This window comes from Onychomys torridus, chromosome 6, assembly GCF_903995425.1.
Source record: "Onychomys torridus chromosome 6, mOncTor1.1, whole genome shotgun sequence".
Lineage (NCBI taxonomy): Eukaryota > Metazoa > Chordata > Mammalia > Rodentia > Cricetidae > Onychomys > Onychomys torridus.
Genome location: NC_050448.1, coordinates 6,124,004 through 6,142,622, shown reverse-complemented (window position 1 = coordinate 6,142,622; position 18,619 = coordinate 6,124,004). Strand labels below are relative to the sequence as shown.

Below are 18,619 nucleotides of genomic sequence, written 5' to 3'. Positions count from 1 at the left end.
CTCCTTTATGCTTACTTAAAACTGCTTTTCCACGATTTAGTTTATCATTAGGAAGTCACTGCTTTGTTGCACAAAATGACTTATTTGTGGAATTCTTGTGGTTTACTATGCAACTCTTAGATACTCAGTAAATGCTAGGTTATAATAACAGTGCTAGTATTTTCTCTAAGAACTGGGAATCCAAGAGAGCACATTTCAGTGCTGCATTGTCAGATGCAAGGTTTATTTTGCTTTGCAAGTACAAACATGACCAGTGCTGGTAAGGTTGTTCTTTCAAATTCCCACTCCTTCATTGATGTTAAGAGACTTTTCAAATGGCTCCATTCAGTAACCCGGGCCAGCTCACAGATTTCTGCAGCATCAAAGGCAAGTTTAGCAGACATTGCTTTTTGATGCAAAAATCCTCACTTACTTATATCAGAATAGTTCAAAGTAATAGAACCTACCAGTTTCCACATTTATCAAGTTCTTAGCTTGTACCTTATTCTGTATTATGCCCTATGGAACATATGAAAGAAATGAGACATTAAGATTTTTCTTGTTGTTGCTGTATACCACCAACCAATTCCCAAATCATGACGGGGAAAACTAATTTTAACTAATAAGTAGTTTTATTAGTTAAAAATGCTTGGCCTAACTTAGGTTTGATTCTGGCTAGCTCTTTTAACTTAAATATACCTGTTTGTCTTTATCTACCTTTTGCCTCAGGGCTTTTTACTTTTCTTTCCATCTGTATGTCTTACTTTCAGTGCTTCTCCTGTCTGTCTGTCTGTCAGCTGCCTGGCTTCTTGCCCCTGCATACCCGTCTCTTTCTCCCTCCTTCTCTTCTGCTTCTTTTCCGACTTAGCCTCCTGAGTGCTGGGATCAAGGGCCCATACCAATATACTGGATTTGTTTTAAATTCTTAAAAACATAAAGATGAGGACTCTGTGCTCCCTTACCATAATAAAAAGGCAGTTCTCATATCACAGATCTATTAAACAGAACCTCTAATCCTTTCTAAAGAAAGCTTGGGAAGATGTCTTTATTGTTTTGTTGTGTACAACTGAGAAGTCATAGCAGAACCCACCGTATCCAGGCCCAAGTAACAAGTTTTGGTAAATTTACCATGAGATAATGATGAGCATGTTCTATGGGACTGCACATTTACCTCTGCTACTCATTGTGCAGTGAGCTTAGTAACAGTATGTGTTATTTTATCAATTTATTGAAGAGTTATTTAGACTTACTCTAAAATTCCTCTGCTTTAGATTAACACGACATAATTCTTAAAATTTATAGATGACCTCACTCTTGTACCCTGGAGCATAAGTGTGTATGTACTTATTTTATGCTTTTTATTTATAACCACTTTTAATATAAACTTTATTATGAAAAATTTGCAAATAATTAAAAACATCACGTACCCCAAATTAATGGGACTCAAAGTCTACGCTATTCAGTGAACTTATTGTGTAGTTAGAGTAGATATTTGGAAAATAAGATGCAGTACTTCACATTAAATTTAACATTTTCAGTATTAAATATATTTTATGCATGTATCTACCACCAAAACAAAAATCCATAAGAGAATTAGATCTAGAAAAATAATCATATTTATATTCTCTTTCATAACTCATGTCCACTACCTGCATTCAACTCATCCCCTTATATTCAGTCTTTCTTTTTTCCTCTCTTCATGTTGGACGTTGCCTACATGTACACTTAATTACATGTATACACAAATTATTGGTCACATTCTGCATATGAGAAAACATGAACCTTTTTTCTTTCATATATTGTGTGACCTCATTAATATTATACATTCTAAGTCCAGGCAATTTTAAAATTGCAGTATTTTATGTGTATAGGTGTTTTGACTGTGTATCTGTGCTCCAGCCCCACATGATTTTTATTTACTATATTTTAATTGAAATATCATTAGATCATTCCACCTTCTGTTTCCTGTCTTCTTTTCAACCACCCCATCCTCCCTTCCCCATTTCAGATTGATACCTTCTTTCACTTTGATTATATATGCACACATATATAAATTTTGTATGTATGTGTGTCTATATATACAAATATATACCTACAACTTGTAGATTCAATTTTCTGTTTGTATGTACATGATTCCAGGGCTGACATCTTTGTATTTGACAATCAATTAGAGGACTCTACCATGGGAAAGCTAAGTCTTCCTTGCTCAGCAGTAATTAAATGCTTACAGTTCTTTGTCTATGTGTGAGACATCATGAGATTTTCCCCTTTTCTATTAGCATGTTTATTGATAGTGTCTTTGTTCAGGCATCTTGTTTAGACAGACATTTATAGGCAACACAGTTCCACAGAAGAAGTCCTGGTCCTATGGCACTCAGTCTTCCTGCTCCCTCTTCCACAATATACCTTGAGTTTTAGGTACAAAGGTTGCATTGGAGATGTATCTGTTAGAGGTGGGCTGATCATGATTCACTGATTTGTGCATTGTGTAAAGTTGCGTTTTTCTGTTTGATGAAGTATGATAACTACATTTATGTGTGGATATAAAGGTAAATTTTAGGAGGTTCTTTTTTTTTTTCTTCTTTTTCTTTTTTTGAGCTGCAGATCGAACCCAGGGCCTTGCGCTTGCTAGGCAAGTGCTCTACCAATGAGCTAAATCCCCAACAGGAGGTTCTTTTCTAAGATCCATGACTTCACTAGTACTGGGAACTGGGCTAAGTTTCTTATACCAAGTATTAATTTCTCTCCTCTTACGTGGGCCTTTGGTCCAACTTGACAGCTCTTGGTTATTGGCAACATATGGGTACCACTATTGCCCCTTTAGGACTATAATGCCATGCTGATTAGTGTTGTGATTCATAGGCAAACTGCTGAATAGGACTTGACTGTTTCCACTCTTTGAGTTTGCATAGTACTGTGGAATTATGAATGCTAGACAATAGAAAGGAGGCTTTCAGGTTAGATTTAGCTTAAATCATTCTAATCCTGTGTCCTATATGTGGGTGTCTTCAGTCGTAATCACCTGCCTCCAACATCTTCAGGTCCTAGCTTCGAATCTTCAGTTTTGAGTATATAACAGGGAGCAACCACAGAAATCCTGCATATTTTAAATTTTATTTTCTTTAGAGCTGAATAGTATTCCATTTTATGTACATAAATATATACTTATAATTGTTACACAAATGATAATAGTCTCGGTATTAAAATGTGTTTCAAAATAGGACATGGATCATTGAAAATATTATACCTCACTTAAAAATACCTTCTGAGGATTTAGAGTTTGTTTAAAGGACAGGGGTTCTGTTCCCAGGCCCCACATCCAGCTGTTCACAACTGCCTGTAATTACAACTCCAGAGGATCCAGCACCTTCTTCATGGCTTCTAAAGGTTCCTGCACCATGTTTGTATGCACACACACACACACACACACACACACACACACTTGCACATTCAAACACATACACACTTAAAAATAATTGATCTATATGTATAGTTTTCTCAAAAGAACAAATGTGTAATTTATTTTAAAAATTATAACACAAATATAATAATAATAATAAAAATTTTTTAAAAATTGACATTGTATGTATCATTATGTAACTGTTCATATATTAAAGTTTCAAAAACACAATTATTATATCTTGTAATTTTTTAAAAATTGGGTTTTAGTTTTCTAAATATGAACCCCATTTTCAGTAATTTCCTAATATGAAAGAATTTTAAGAGAGGATGTTGCCCCTTTAGTTTTGTTCTCTGTTCCATCTTCCTTGTGGGTTTTTCATTTCCAAGCCCAAATTTCATGATCATTTACAAAGCATGAACATAGGATAAAGGAATCTAAACTAAATGTCACTGACATAGTTTAAAGAAGACATCTATACATTTTAGGCCAAATCTAAAATCTGTTTGACATTAAATATGTTAGCCTACTCTTGTCAAATCTTCTCTCTTGGTTTGTTCTGACCTTAATTTCCACCCTGATATTCTTATCCAAATGTGTCATGAGGGCAGCCAGATGGCCTGATTTCTTTTCAGGGGAGCTTCGAAATGCTCTGCTATGTTCTCAGGGATCATATGGACATGCTGCACTTGTAGTGGAGAGAAACACCAGTAAGTTTGTTGCTTTTCTTGTTGCTATGGCAAATGATAGATGAAAGCCACTTAAGGAATCTATGATTTATCTTGGTTCACAGTTTCAAGTACTGTCTATCATGTTAGGTAGTCGTGGTGAATGGAGCTTGAGGTGGTCACACTAGATCCAGCCAGGAAGCAAACAGTAATTAACACTGGTTCTCAGTTACCTTTCTTCATTTCATCCATTCTGAGACCACAGCCCATGGGATGGTGCTGTCCATATTTAGGATAAGTCTGCCCACCTCAATTAGCCTAATCTAAATCTTTCTCAGATATTTCCTGAGGTTTGTTTCCACGGTGAATCTAAATTTTGTCAAATTGATAGTATTAATCATCACACTGAGTTTCCTTTATCAGTGAAATTAGCTACAGAATGGAAGTTTATGAAATGTCTGACTTGAATCTCCCTCTGTGTGTGTGTGTGTGTGTGTGTGTGTGTGTGTGTGTGTGTGTGTGTGTGTATGTATGCATGTATGTATGTATATGTGTATATTTGACACTAGGTGTCATCCTGGATTTATCTGCACCTATATATTGATGAAGGTCTGAAGGTCTCTCTCATTTGAATGCAAAGATCACCACTTTGAAGAGTATGTGTAACCAGTCAACTTTTGGGGATCCTCTGACTATTCCACCTGGGCGTTAGCATTATGGGCAGGATGTTACACCCAGCTGGCATTTATATAGAGTGCTGAAAACTAAATATCTTTGTGGTATGTTCTTTGCCCACTGAGTCTTCTCCTCCTCCCTGAAATCCCCCTCCATATACCTGCTATTGTACTGTATCCTGTGTGGTCTCTGTGGCTTTAACTTCTGGGTGTCTACTGTGGAGAAGTGTTCACTTAACATGACAGAATACTTTATGTTCTTCAGTTCATAGACAAAAGTAAACACAAAAGCATTGAAATAACTACTGATACTTTTTTTTGATGACTGACTAATAGAAGTACTGTGAACTGCCTCTTAAGTAATGAGATCTTCTTTACCAGTGATGTAGTGTGGACATGGGGGAGAAGTGTCCACTATTATGAGGTTGTAATAATATAAGAAAAGAAGCACAAAAGACAATTTTGCAAGTGACAGAACATGATTGTGCCTAGTGCCATGGAGGATAATTTGTCAAGTGGGAGTTTGTAGTGAAGCAGAGCTCATCGCCTATGGAGCAGAGCAGAGTCACACTGGTGCCAGCAGAAGGAAAGGACCCATAAAGTCAGTTATTCATCTTTGGGGAAATCACTGAATGAATACAGACAACTGAATAAACCAGAAAAACAAATCAGATCCCCCAAGTACACAAACCATGTATTCCTGGAAGATATACTAGCATATTAATGTTAATTGTATACCTTCTGAAATTCTTATAAATGCTCTCATGTTAATTATAACTATAGGAGTGATATCTTTTCTTACTTTTTTATATCATCCAGTTTCTTAGAAAATATAATTTTGAAAGCAATCAAAAAAGCCAAATGAGTTCATTTTAATTACATTTACATCTTACAGAAACCTACCTTGTTATTTATGTGAACTTGGGCCACCAACTATTACAAGGTGAGAAAAGATACTTTGCAGAACCTCCTGTTACCATAATGTACTTTATAGACTCCAGGAAGAAATGAGCAAATTCACCATCTTTAAGAAACTATGAAGGATCAGAGCATTGGTTCTTTATGATCCCATAATGAGTTTCTTTCATTGAATGCAGAAATTCTGTCATTTTTCAGACTTTGCATGACATCTATTCATAGTTAAACACATTTCTAGATGAATCCTCTTTAAGAATAAACCTGTATCTGAATTTCTATGTCTAACAATCTAATTTCTGTCATATTTATTCCTTGCATATAAAAGAACTCTCTATAAAAGGTGAAACTGACATGTGGAAGGCCAAACTAGTTATTTACAGGATAGAGAGAAGGATGCTAGATGCTGATATTGTATTTGGGAGTGGTTAGAGATCCTTTACTGGCATACATTAATTATATTTCCTGTTGTGTTTCACATAGACATTTCTTCTAAGTAAATGGAAGTCTAGGGCTTCTAAGTCTAGTATAAGTATATAATAGCTTAGGGTGCTTGTCTAGCATGCTACTAGATATCTCAAGGTTCAGAGTTCACAACAGTGCAAGAAAAATCCATTCAAAGGTTTGTGAAGTATATGTACAAGGTAATTCCTTTACCAAAGATGTCTGGCCCCTAATACTATATAGTTAAATAAACATTGCAGATGTGATAACATATCTCACTTTAATCACAAGAATGCTGATAAAGGTAAAGAGGGTCAAAATCAGGGAAGTTTATGTGTTGATGGACATAAAAGCTAGAGAAGTGAGTCCAGAAGATAAGGAATATGTGTAACTGCAAGAAGCTAGGTAGGATAGGGACTTACAAACCTTAGTAGATGGCTAAAACAAAATTATGTATCCTTTAGAAGCTATTTACATATAGCACTTGATCTGCTGGTGATTTCTGAAGTGATACAATCTTGACCATTCTGTTTATTCCCATAAGATGAAGTATAGATTTCAGACCCTCAGAACCAAATGATAATACATCACTGATGTTCTAATCCACTAAATTGTGGCAATTTGTTAATTGGAAATAAAGAGGCAATACTTAAACCAAATTTTCTCATTAGTAATACTGTGGTTTAAATGAGACACTGCCTTGAGCCACTTCTTAATTTCTTCTGACAGAGCTGGAGATTATTTTAGTGCAAAATCCTATATTCCCTTTGAGTAACGAGAACAAGGAGTAATGGACTTGCTAAAGAGGGTACAGCTAGTTATGGATAAAATTAGGCCAAGTTTGGAGCTATGCAAGGCCCTTAGATCATTCATAACTGCCAACTCTCCACCTCTGAATTTGGTAAGAAACACTTGTGTGTGAAGGTCAGAGTTGAAGAAGAATGTCGTGATACTGTAATGACTGACTAGGGTAGAAGCCAGTGACAGGCCGGGGCACAGGTTTCTGGGACAGGGCCACTTAAGATCAAGAGCTTGTGTGAGCTGGAACAGGGACACTTACAATCAAGAGTATATGTGATCTGCTAATTACCATGACTGGCCATCAGCAGTAAACCCCTGGGAAAGTCCCAACCTCTGAGCAACCTTTTGGAAGGACAAACACAAATAAGAATGCTTATAACTTTCAAAATGTCATAATTCTTCAAAGTTATCTGTTGCCAGATGCCAGGAGTTTCTCTTTTTTCTATATGACCTTTGGATAAAATAATGATTAAATGGGACTTAGTTTCATTACAATATTATATGATTTTGAGCTGCACTTCTTACCTTGCAAAGGCTCTGTCATCACCTTTCCATTTTCAGAAGGACATGTGTGACTATTCCTGCGTTTAGGAGCATCTCTGTATATTTTAGAAGCCCTGGTTTGTTGGTAACACTTCACCCAATGCCATCAGTTTCTATAGAGACACTAACTATTGTGCAGTTAAGAGCAAAAAAGATTCCTCAGCTTCCCTGTGGTTTTGAGACTGTGTTTACTTGTCTTCCCATTCTGCACATCAGAAATAAAATTAAAATGGTTTTCTTTTGAAGCATCATTATTTGTGTGCTGGTAGGATGCTCTTCCCTTTCACAAACTATGGCTATTTATGAATTAAAAATCTCCCTGGGCCATCCTTTTCTAAAAACAAAGATAGTAGTCCTCCGTGGGGCTATTAATGCAAAAAAGTCACTATGTTACTTGAGATTTAAAAAAAAAAAAAAAACACTTGTACAATAAGCACTACCAATGGCCCATGTTTATTCCTTTGCAAAGCTGTGTCATATGTAGATAAGTCAGATTTAGAAAAGGCTCCAAGAGGAAAAGGAAGTCTGTTCTAGTTAGAGGCATGATGATTCAGTTTCAGAAAACCTAAACTAGGATTGCTTTTTAGAATTCTGATAGGTTCATTTGCTCTCTTTTGTATCATTATTTTAAAAATTCTTTCCAAAAATGTTGGACAAGACAATAGACAAATTTCCCTTCTCTTTTTAAACTAACATCAGCTCTCTTCCTTGGTTGAACTTCTGGATTCATTTCATTCCTTAGTCTGCCTGAGTAAGGTGTTTTTCATTTTTAAAGTATAATTATTAATGAAATATAAATGTTTTAGTAAGTGTTATGATTGGCAGGAGCTTAAAATTTCCCCTAAAAACTGATTTAAGAAGTGAAAAGCACTGTAGGTTCTTCCCGACTTCACCCATCCGAGGTATTTGGATTTCAGAGTTGCATGTCAAGTGTTATCTGTGAATCCATGGAAATTATGTCATACTTTCCAGTGTAAGTACCTTTAAGTAGCACCAGGTCTTTGAACATAATTAGTGCAGAATATTGAACCCTGCCAGAAATACAGGATTGGCCATTAAATTTAGAGGCTGCTTTATCTCTCTGAGTCTAATCATGTGTGCCGAAGACTAATTGTTAATGGCCTAGTCTATATTGCTCATGACTTTCTTTTCTTTTAAATGAAATGGTCTGCTTTGTGAGAAATAATTAGGTTTTATAGGCCTACCTGCATGGAGTCTTTTGTTGAATGTGTTATGGTTTTGCCAATTCAGATCCTGAAGGCAATTAGAGACTGGGGATGAGCTGTCCCCTAAATCACACATATTGTGTTACCACCTCCTTTAATTTTTACACATGCTGGCAGACAGGAGATTCACTTATTTGCAAATACAGAGTAATTACTAGGCTGTGCTTTGTCTAAGAAGTATAAGCATAAGTTAGGAGGAATGAGCATGTCATATAAGTCTGGCACATGGCAATGTTCTGATGTCTGACGTTGTCCCCAAATAAAAAGTGGCGTAATAGTTTCTTGTTTAAAAACATGGTCCAGAGCCAGTGAGGTAGGTCAGTGGTAGTGCTGGAGCCCAGGTTTGTTCCTGAGCACCACAAAAATCAAAATAAAAGAGATAGGCAGAGTTGGTGGCCAGCCATGGTCTTGTATAGATTTGTTCAAATGAGATGATGCTTGATCCTCACTGTCAGTGGGAAGCTATTTGTTGCTCACTGAAGTGAATAAGAACAATTTCCAGAAATTCTCATAACAGAAAAAAAATCAACATTTCATTTGTGAAAGATATAGTTTATATGATGAGTCACAGATTTGACTAGGGAGATTTGACAGAGATGCTGCCAGAAACATTGAAGATGTTGCTAATATATTGAGAAAAATCTGTTATGGTAGAACACAATGCAGTCTGGTGACTAATCATTCCTGTTGTTTACTTTCCTGTGGCATGACACAGGATGATTTAATCATAGTACTGTTATTCCTTCAGTGATGGTGAAAACCATGTCATTTTGACATTAGACTAGTTGCACTATGGAAGTCACTTTTAGTACCACTGCTGATGAATTTGGTAGCCCCCGCTGCGGCTGCATTGTCTCTTTGGGTTAAGGGCACACATGCCGAGGCCTTTGCTTTGGATGTGATGTCTTCTTTGTCTGCATTCTCATGTCACCTGGTCACTATGTGTCTCGCCAAGTTGAGGCGACTCTCCTTCTACTGCTGCCGTGTGAGCACTAGCAATCAGGGCGTTTCAGTTGAGACAGCGCTCTTCCATGGAAACGTATGTGAATTCTCTCTCTCGTCTTTTCTCCTCCTCCTCCTCTTCTTGCCTCCATCCACTGTGTAGTCATAAATGACTGTGGTCCAATACATGCTGTTCACAGCACCCATGTGGAGATCAGACAGTTACCTTAAGTGATGGTCCTCTTTTTTTCATGGCTGCATACACTGTTGCATACACCAGGCTGGCTGACCTATGAGATTGAGGGGACTCTTCTGTCCCCTCCTGTCATCTTGCCATAGGAACCCTACGTCTACAGACAGTCTTTCTCTTCCAGTCTTTTTGTTGGTGCTGAGAATTCAAAATCTAATCTTTAGGACTGAGGAGCATGCACTTTAACCATGTTGTTGTCCTCCCAGCCCTCCCTTGGGATTTTATCCTTCAAATTCTCATGTGTTTCCCCTCAAATCTATGATATCAGACACTAGCCACCCAAAAGGCACTGATCACCTTAGACACATGCATGTATAAATTGATATTTTTTTCAGTTAAGATTCTTTTTGAAACATTCTTTAAGCTGAAATAATAGGCTCTGTATGAACATGTGACCTACATCTAGTGGCAAGCTTGAAGTTAAGTTTGAAATACGTATTGAGCATTTTCAGGATCTGTGGTGAACGCATTGCTGGAGAGTGTATCTTTTCTGATGGGAAGAAATTGATCTTTGTGAAGTGTTTTCAAAGCATGCAGCCTGCTAAGACATTTATTTTCTGGATTTCCTTTTTCCTTCTCAGTATTTCCTCTCAAAGACTTTCTTCAGATAAGAGGAGAATTTGAAAATAACAATGTTTAGTGGGCAAAGCCCTTTTGAGTCAGTTCTTTCCAGATAAGCAAAAAGCTGCTTGCTGCTTTGAAATTCTATGACAGGCTTAAAGTTATGTATGAAGTAACATAATCAAAATATTATTGGAAGGTTAATTGAGGAAATATTTTTATGAAAAGAGGTGAAAAAATAGGAAAAAGATAGCAGGTAGGAAGTTTTATGATAAATATTTGATTATTGTCATGAAAGTGGGAGAAATATTTATATTCTTCAAGAAAGCCTCACTTAGGACTAGTGAGTTGGCTCAGTGGTTAAGAGCACTTGTTGCTCTTGCAGAGGACCAGGGTTCATTTACCAGCACCCAGATGGTGGTTCGGAACCATTTCTCGATCAATTCTAGGAGATCCAACAACTTTTTTTGGCCTTTATGGGTACTGGACACAAATGGTGTACATGCGTACATGGAGACAGACATTCATACACATAAAAATTAAATAACCCTTTAAAGAAAGAAGATAAGCTTTACTTACTGTTCCTAATTTTAAAAAAATTAAGCTTTTAATTTTCAGGTGGCCCTCCAAACTGTTTCATGTTGTTTGAGACCCTAGGAACCCCTCCCCCACCACAGAACATTTCTTTTTTAATCAAGGTGCATATGAGTCTATGACCTTCATAGACTCCATTGGATCAACACTTCCTTGTTAGTCTTTGGAAGATCAAATGTAATAGAGAAAAACATTTAGATGTATTTGAGAGAATTACATCCTAAAGTTAGTGAGACTTAAGCAAGAATGTTTTGATTACATGAAAACTTATAATTAACTTTCACATCATGAAACTCAGAATATGCAAACAATATGATTAGCATAGTCCTTGCTGTCAGCTAACGTTATTGTTAAATAGACTATGGCAGTCAGGTGTAGGGGTTCATGGCTGCAGTGTAAGCACTTTGGCAGCTGAGACAGGAAATGAGTCTGGACTACACAGAAAGACACTGTCTCAAAACACTAAAGAAAGTTTATGATTTCTATGCTTCTTTGTATACTTTATAAGCAAGTATTTTAGCCTCTTAAGTACAGATATACACATTTACTGTTCTGTCATTTCTCTGTTTACTTAACAGGGTTAGGAAGATTTGTTAGTAGGTGTAGATCTACAACATTTGAAAAATAGATGCACTGGGATTTAAGCAATTCATGTAATTGAAATTTGGACTCCTCTCAAATTACCCCATTACATGTGCAATGGGGACACGTCCCTTTCCATGTGTCTTTATATCATTGTTAATCCCCTTGCTATTGTAGGCTCTTTCAGATAGGTCTGCTGGCTCCCAGACGTCTGGGCAGCAAATCCTACCTTACCTTGCCTCCTACAAATATGAGAATCTTCTCACTTCCACACTCAGCATTTCCTGTTATCCTAGCTAGGGTTTAGTTGCTTTGTCTTACTCTGATTTGCCTGCCTGGTCTTCAATTCTATTGCTTTCTGATATTTCTTAGGAGGTCTGATTGAGACCATTGTATTCATTATACATCACCAAACTGTTAACTAAGACTACCAACTATACCAATCTGCAACTAGAGGTCAGACAGGTTTAGCTGGATGCATGTTTACATTTGTAATTATTGAAATAATTATAATAACAGATTTAAGGCAGATAGAGATAGACACATACGCTCTATGTCTTTTCTTTTCTCTGAGCTTTTAACTTTATTACTTTTTGTTTTGTTTTGTTTTGGATTTTTGAGACAGGGTTTCTCTGCATAGGTTTGGAACCTTTCCTGGAACTCACTTTGTAGCCCAGGCTGGCCTTGAACTCACAGGAATCCACCGACCTTTGCCTCCTGAGTACTGGGATTAAAGGCATGCTCCACCACTGCCCAGCTATCTTTATTACATTTATATGTGTTTATTTATTTGCTTGTGTGTACATAACACACATGTAATAGCATTCATATGGAGGTGAGAAGACCACTTGAAGGGGTTGGTTCTCCCTATCCATCATGTGGGTCTCAGTGAATTCATGATTTTGGCCTTGGAGGCAAGCCATCTCACTGGCCCCATCAGTTAGCCTTTGTGATGTGGTTTCACCAACCAAAAATCTTTGTGTTTACCTTTACTCATCCTTAGAGAAGTCCTTAGTCCCCCTCAGCCTACTGAACTTTCACTGTTCACAACTCTTCCCATGATGACTCTTATCTCCTATCTTTGAACTTCTGTACCCATTGACTCTTTTGGGGCCTGTCTTGGTTTCTATATTTCAAAGGGAATCTTTTTAATTACAGTAACTCTGTCTAACCTCCATATTACCCATAGATATCTTCTGATATGATGCTGTTTGGTGATTTTTGAGAAGACACTAAATCTATGGTATATGTTCACAAATTTACATTGTTATCATCCATCAAACAAGTGATTTGAGATACACAGCATTTTAGAAATGTCATGGGCTTAGAGTCAAAGACTTTGCCACATAATAGTCATGTGACTGAGAATACTCATCATCTGTGGACCTCAGTTTAATCTATCCATACAAGGAAAGGAAGAGCATACTTCATGGACCAGCAAGAAAGCATAAAAAAGTCAGGATTTTGAGAGATGTCTCACTGGTTAAGTGCTTGATGCAGAGAAAAACAAGACGACAACCCACAGCTCCGGAGATGCTAGGAAACAAGGAGGACCCTAAGAGGGGCACATGGAACCTTGGGAAGGGTAAATAGAGGAGATCTCTATGAGTAACTTAGGGATGGGGGGCTTAGAAGAAGGGATGGGGATGGGAACATGAGGGAAAGGATGGTTGAGCTGGGGGAGGAGCAGAGTGGAAGAGCAATGAAAGAGATGTCTTATAGAGGGAGACATTAAGGGGTTAGGGAGAAACCTGATACTAGGGAAATTCTCAGGAATCCCTAAGGACTACCCCAGGTTAGAATAATAACAATAGTGGAGAGGGTGCTAAACTGGCCTACCCTGGTGATCAGATTGGTGAATGCTCTGTTTGAGCCTTCATCCAACAACTGATGGAAGCAGATGCAGAGATCCATGGCCCAGGACCTGGCCAATCTCCCGAAGTCCAGTTGAAGAAATGAAAGAGGGAATTATATGGGGGGGGGGGGCTCAAGATCATGGTGGGGAAACCAACAGAGATAACAGAATCAAGCTCCAAAGAACTCTAGACCAACAGCTGTGGAACGTGCCTGGGACCAGACTAGACCCTCTGCATGTGGGAGATAGTGTGTAGCTGGGTCTGTTTGAGAGGCCCCTGGCAGTGGGATCAGGATCCCTGGTGCATGAGCTGGTTGTCTTGAGCCCATCCCCTATGGTGGGATGTCTCACTCAGCCTTGATCCAGCAGGGAAGGGCTTGGTCCTGCCTCAACTGAATGTACCAGGCTTTGCTGATTCCCAATGGGAGCCCTAAGCCTTTTGGAGGAGGAGATGGGGGGAGGTAGGCAGAGCAGGAAGAGGGAAGATGGGGATCTGTGATTGGTATGTAAAATGAATTAAAAAATCTAATACCCTAAAAAATTTTTCTAAAATACAAAAAAAAAAAAAAAAAAAGTGTTTGCTGCTCAATTAGAGGCCCACAGTTCAGTTTCAGCACCCATATTGCTGGCACACAAATGTGTGTATCTTCAGCTCTAGGACATCTTATAACCCCCCATTCTGTCCTCCTCTGTGGGCACCTGTTCATACATTATACACATAAATAAAGTATATAATAAAATAAAAAGAGTAAGACATATGTGTCTTAATTACTTTGTAAATTTTGTGCAAATATAAATTATGATTACAGCTAAAATTTCTAAGTTTTTATGGCAGTAGAAAGTAAAGCAATGTGTATACAATGACATGCATCATAGACAACTGGATGATTAACAATCTCCAAAAGCAAATATGTGGCCATATGTGGCCATCAGAAATTGTTTAGTAAAAACAGAAAGAAAAATGAACTAACAAATAGGGTTTCACTCTCTGTTCCTGTATGATAGAATAGTTAAATTAATGGCTAAATCTAATTAAGAAACTGAAAAATTATGGAGTGCTTGCTGCCAATACTAAACCCAATGGGCTGTGAGACAGGGATATGGTAACAATCAAAAGTTACCTCACATTTGTTGAATATTAAGGTGATTTCACTACCTAGCCTTGGAAATAAAACAGCCCTTGCAATTACATTTTGTAATTTGTTATTGGTTAAAAAACTAACGACTTTTGCTGTAGTCAATGGATCATCACAGGTGACAAAGTACAGCTTTAATTAACAGTGACGGGTAAAGCCCCTTGGAGTCAGAGTGGATTTATAATAGCAATTATATAAGGAATTATATTTTGATCATTGCAGTTTCACATTGAGGCCAAGAGTACTAATCATATGTAGTCTGGTTCTAACACTTTGTGGGGCATTGGCAAATATTTAAAAATCATGAAATATGCCAACAAACTGTTAAATGTGTTATGGCCTACTGTCTTGATAAATATCCTTTCTTAAAGCCTGGTTTGCATTTAGAAAGTTGGGGCTGTTGGTACCCTACTTGGGATCTTGTTGCTTGACTGACTGTCCACAATGCTTTATCTCAGAGCAGCAGTGAGAAAAAGCCTGTGCCCTTACTCCAGAAAATCCCACTGGTAAGTGTTGTCAACATCACCTTCCACCTCCACAAAGCTGAATGCCGGAGAGATTTCTGTTTGCAGAATATTCATGCTAGTAGTCCATTCTGCCTGTTTGAAGAAAGAGCAGGAGTGAGGAGTTGGACTCAGACCATTACAGATTGAAGGACAGGGGACAGCAAGATAACTCATCTGGCAAAAGCATTGGCCACCAAGTCTGATAAACTGAACTTGATAACTGAGACTCACATATTAAGAGGAGAAAAATGACTCTTGCAAGTTTTTTTTTTAAATTTTTTATGACCTCAGTACATGTACCGAAACACACACACACAAATCTCAAAAATATATATATATATATATATATTATAAGTATTATATATACATTTATAAATGATTTTTTACTGAAGTATAGCAGAATTGTTAAAAGGTCTTATTAATAAAAACAAACCTGGAGCCAGGTATTGGCGTGAACGCTGAAAGATCAGAGAAGCAGAACAAGCCACAGCCACCTCACCTTGCCAATTCCTCAGCTGATCCTGTTTTCTCAGACTGGAAGCCTCTGAGTCCTCATCCACATGGATCTCAGCTGAACTGCTTCTCGAAAGCCTGAAAGCTTAACTGCCTAGTTCCTGGTCCTCACATCTTGTATACCTTTCTGCTTTCTGCCCTTACTTCCTGGGATTAAAGGCATGATTCACCATGCCTGGCTGTTTTCAGTGTGGCTTTAAACTCACAGAGATCTGGATGGATCCATGCCACCCAAGTGGCATGTGTGCCACCATTTTCTGGCCTCTATATCTAGTGACTGTTCTATTCTCTGACCCCAGATAAATTTATTAGGGTCACACAATATTTTGGGGAACACAATACCACCACACTAAAGAGATTTGTTTCATATAATATATTATGATTATGGCTTCCCTTCCCCCTACTCCTCCAAGGTCCTCTTCCCCTCCTCCTCCATCCAACTCCATGCTGTGTCTCTCTCCCTCTCATTAGAAAACAGGCATATAATAATAATAATAATAATAATAATAATAATAATAATAATAACAACAACAACAACAACAACAAAACAGAATAGGGAAAGAATCAAGCAGAAAAAAGTACAAGAAATACATACAAACACTGAGACACACACATTCACACACAAACACCCCCCATAAACACAAAACTAGAAAGTATAATATATAAACAACAGATCTATAAGCTTAAAAAAAGCCCTGAAAAAGTGCTGTGAGACAAAATACCTCCATGAATATAACAGACAGGGGTGTCTGGAGAACAGTCAAAGAAGGGATTGCAAACTGCAAGTGGACACATCTTCCTGGTCCTAGAAACTCTTTATCTCCTAATAGGAGCCAGAGGAAAGATACCTGTGGTCTTCTAAAGTATACAGCCCAGGGCCCCAAACTTCTTAGGTGGCCATAGAGTTCTTACATAAATATATTACAGAGACATTATCAATTTATTGGTAATGATGTATTTGTTTTATTGTTTTCATTAAAAAATGGCACTCATGGCTTCCTGGCCACTCAGCCAGGATCAAGTGAGGTGACTGTTCTTACCAGGTTAATATCTGATCTATCCTTTTCCAGGGTCAATATAGTAAAGGGCTTGTTAAAGGAGATGAAATAGGAGCTTGCTTTGTCTATTCTACCAATCAACCTGGCGCTGCAAAACCTGTAAGAGCCATGCACCCTCAGGAAACTTAAGGCATCTTGCACAGTTGGGGCTTACTTTTGGGATAATATCTTTGCAGTTTTGTTTTCTGTGTTGGGAGGGAAAAATAGCACTCTTCTACAGCATATGCTTTTAAACTGAGTATTTATCTAATGTGTGTGTGTGTGTGTATGTGTGTGTGTGTGTGTGTGTGTGTGTGTGTGTGTGTTGTACACATTGCTAGAGTCAGTTTTCTCCTTTCAGCCTGTGGGTCCTGGGCATTGGCATAGGTCTTCAGTCTTGGTGGCAAGTGCTTTACCCTGTTCAGCCTTCTCACACCCCCACCCAACAGCATGATTTCTGTTGTGTTGTCTTCTTTTCTGTCCTTGTTTGGCGTATTGTTGGATTTTCAGTGACTGAAAACACGGTGTTCTGTGCATCGTGCCAAACACTTCAGACACACATGTCACCACAGCCTTTTTGTTGTTGCTGTGGAGGTCTGCCGACTAATTCAGTGACATTAGAAAACCTAGTTTTACCTAATTATGACCACAAAAAGTAGTCATAATGACCTAGGTTTTCTAAGGAGAATGAGGGAGAATATTCACGATCAAAACTAATAGCTGACTTTATAGTAGGTATGTGTATCCCTAGAAAAGCTTAGGGAAAATCAAGAAATGCATGTACCAAACTATGAGAGTGGAATGAGAATGTTGTTTCTTAATTTAGCATTTTGTGTATTTTAAAAATTGAGGATATATATATATATATATATATATATATATATATATATAAAATATAGTACTAACATATTGAAAATGTTATCTGAAGTTAGTTATACTTTGAATGCCCTGTCAAACTGGTGATGCACTTATCTTTAGGTGTAGGCTGTGGTAGAAACACCATTTATAGACATGAGTGAGTGTATTCGTGTGCATCATTCATTGTGAAGCATAAAACAGATACAATGAAAGAAAAGATCAACATTGCAGTTAGTTTAGCATGTGATGACTGCTGGGAGAGGAAGAGCCATTTTTTATAATGATGTGACCCCCTACTCACCTATAGGCTGACCACACACCAAAGCAGGCTCCAGGCCCAAGACTAACTGTACAGTACAAACTGGAGTTGATGGGAAAAAGAAAAAAAAAGAAGCAATCTCAAAGTTGAGTAGGAAGGAGGAGGAAGGGTGGTGGGGGAGGAGCTAAGAAGGGTAAATAGGTTAAAAATATAAAGTATGAAATTTTCAAAGAATTAATAAAATTTATTTTTAAAGTTTCTTTTCCGGGGTTTGCAAACTAGCTCAGTGAGTAAAGGCCTTTGCTGCTGGGCCTGGCAACTTGAATTCCATTCCTGGAACCATATGGTGGAAATAGAAAGCTTACTCTTACAAGTTATACTGTGACCTCCACATGAATGCTGTCTCATGCACACACCTCCACACATATGGACTCAGCACAAAAATAACATGTAGAAAAAATTCATGTAATTCCTCCTTGTGTGTTATGTTTACTTCTTCAGCTTTTTGAGGCAGAATCTCCCTCTATAGCCTGTGCTGTTTGGGAACTACTAACTCTTGTGTCAGCCTTCCTGATGCTTCTTTTGCAGATGTGAGCCCTCATACCCACCTTGGTCTCCATACTTTCCTGGATTACAGCTCACTCTGCATATTGGCTACCACTGTGTTTGGCACTCCACTTAATACTATCCTGCCTGCAGTATTCCTGCCCACATTCAGTTAGGGAACCTTCTCCATGCCTCATGTATGTACTAACTGTGGAGCACACTCTGCATTTTCAACACTTACATATATCTCACCACGATGTTTTCAATGCAAAGTGTTGGAATTATTTTTAATTCCTATCTACTAAGATTGAGTCCTAACACTGAATTCCT

At 37.8% G+C, this 18,619-nt stretch overlaps 1 protein-coding gene and 1 non-coding gene across 11 annotated transcripts in view; both read left to right on the top strand.

The window, feature by feature from the left end:
- Nlgn1 (neuroligin 1) overlaps window positions 1–18,619 on the top strand; it is an 898,617-nt gene that overhangs the window by 300,933 nt on the left and 579,065 nt on the right. The window lies entirely within an intron of this gene.
- Window positions 16,581–16,766, top strand: LOC118586501. The gene has a single exon (XR_004945373.1). It is a non-coding gene; the product is annotated as a U2 spliceosomal RNA (small nuclear RNA).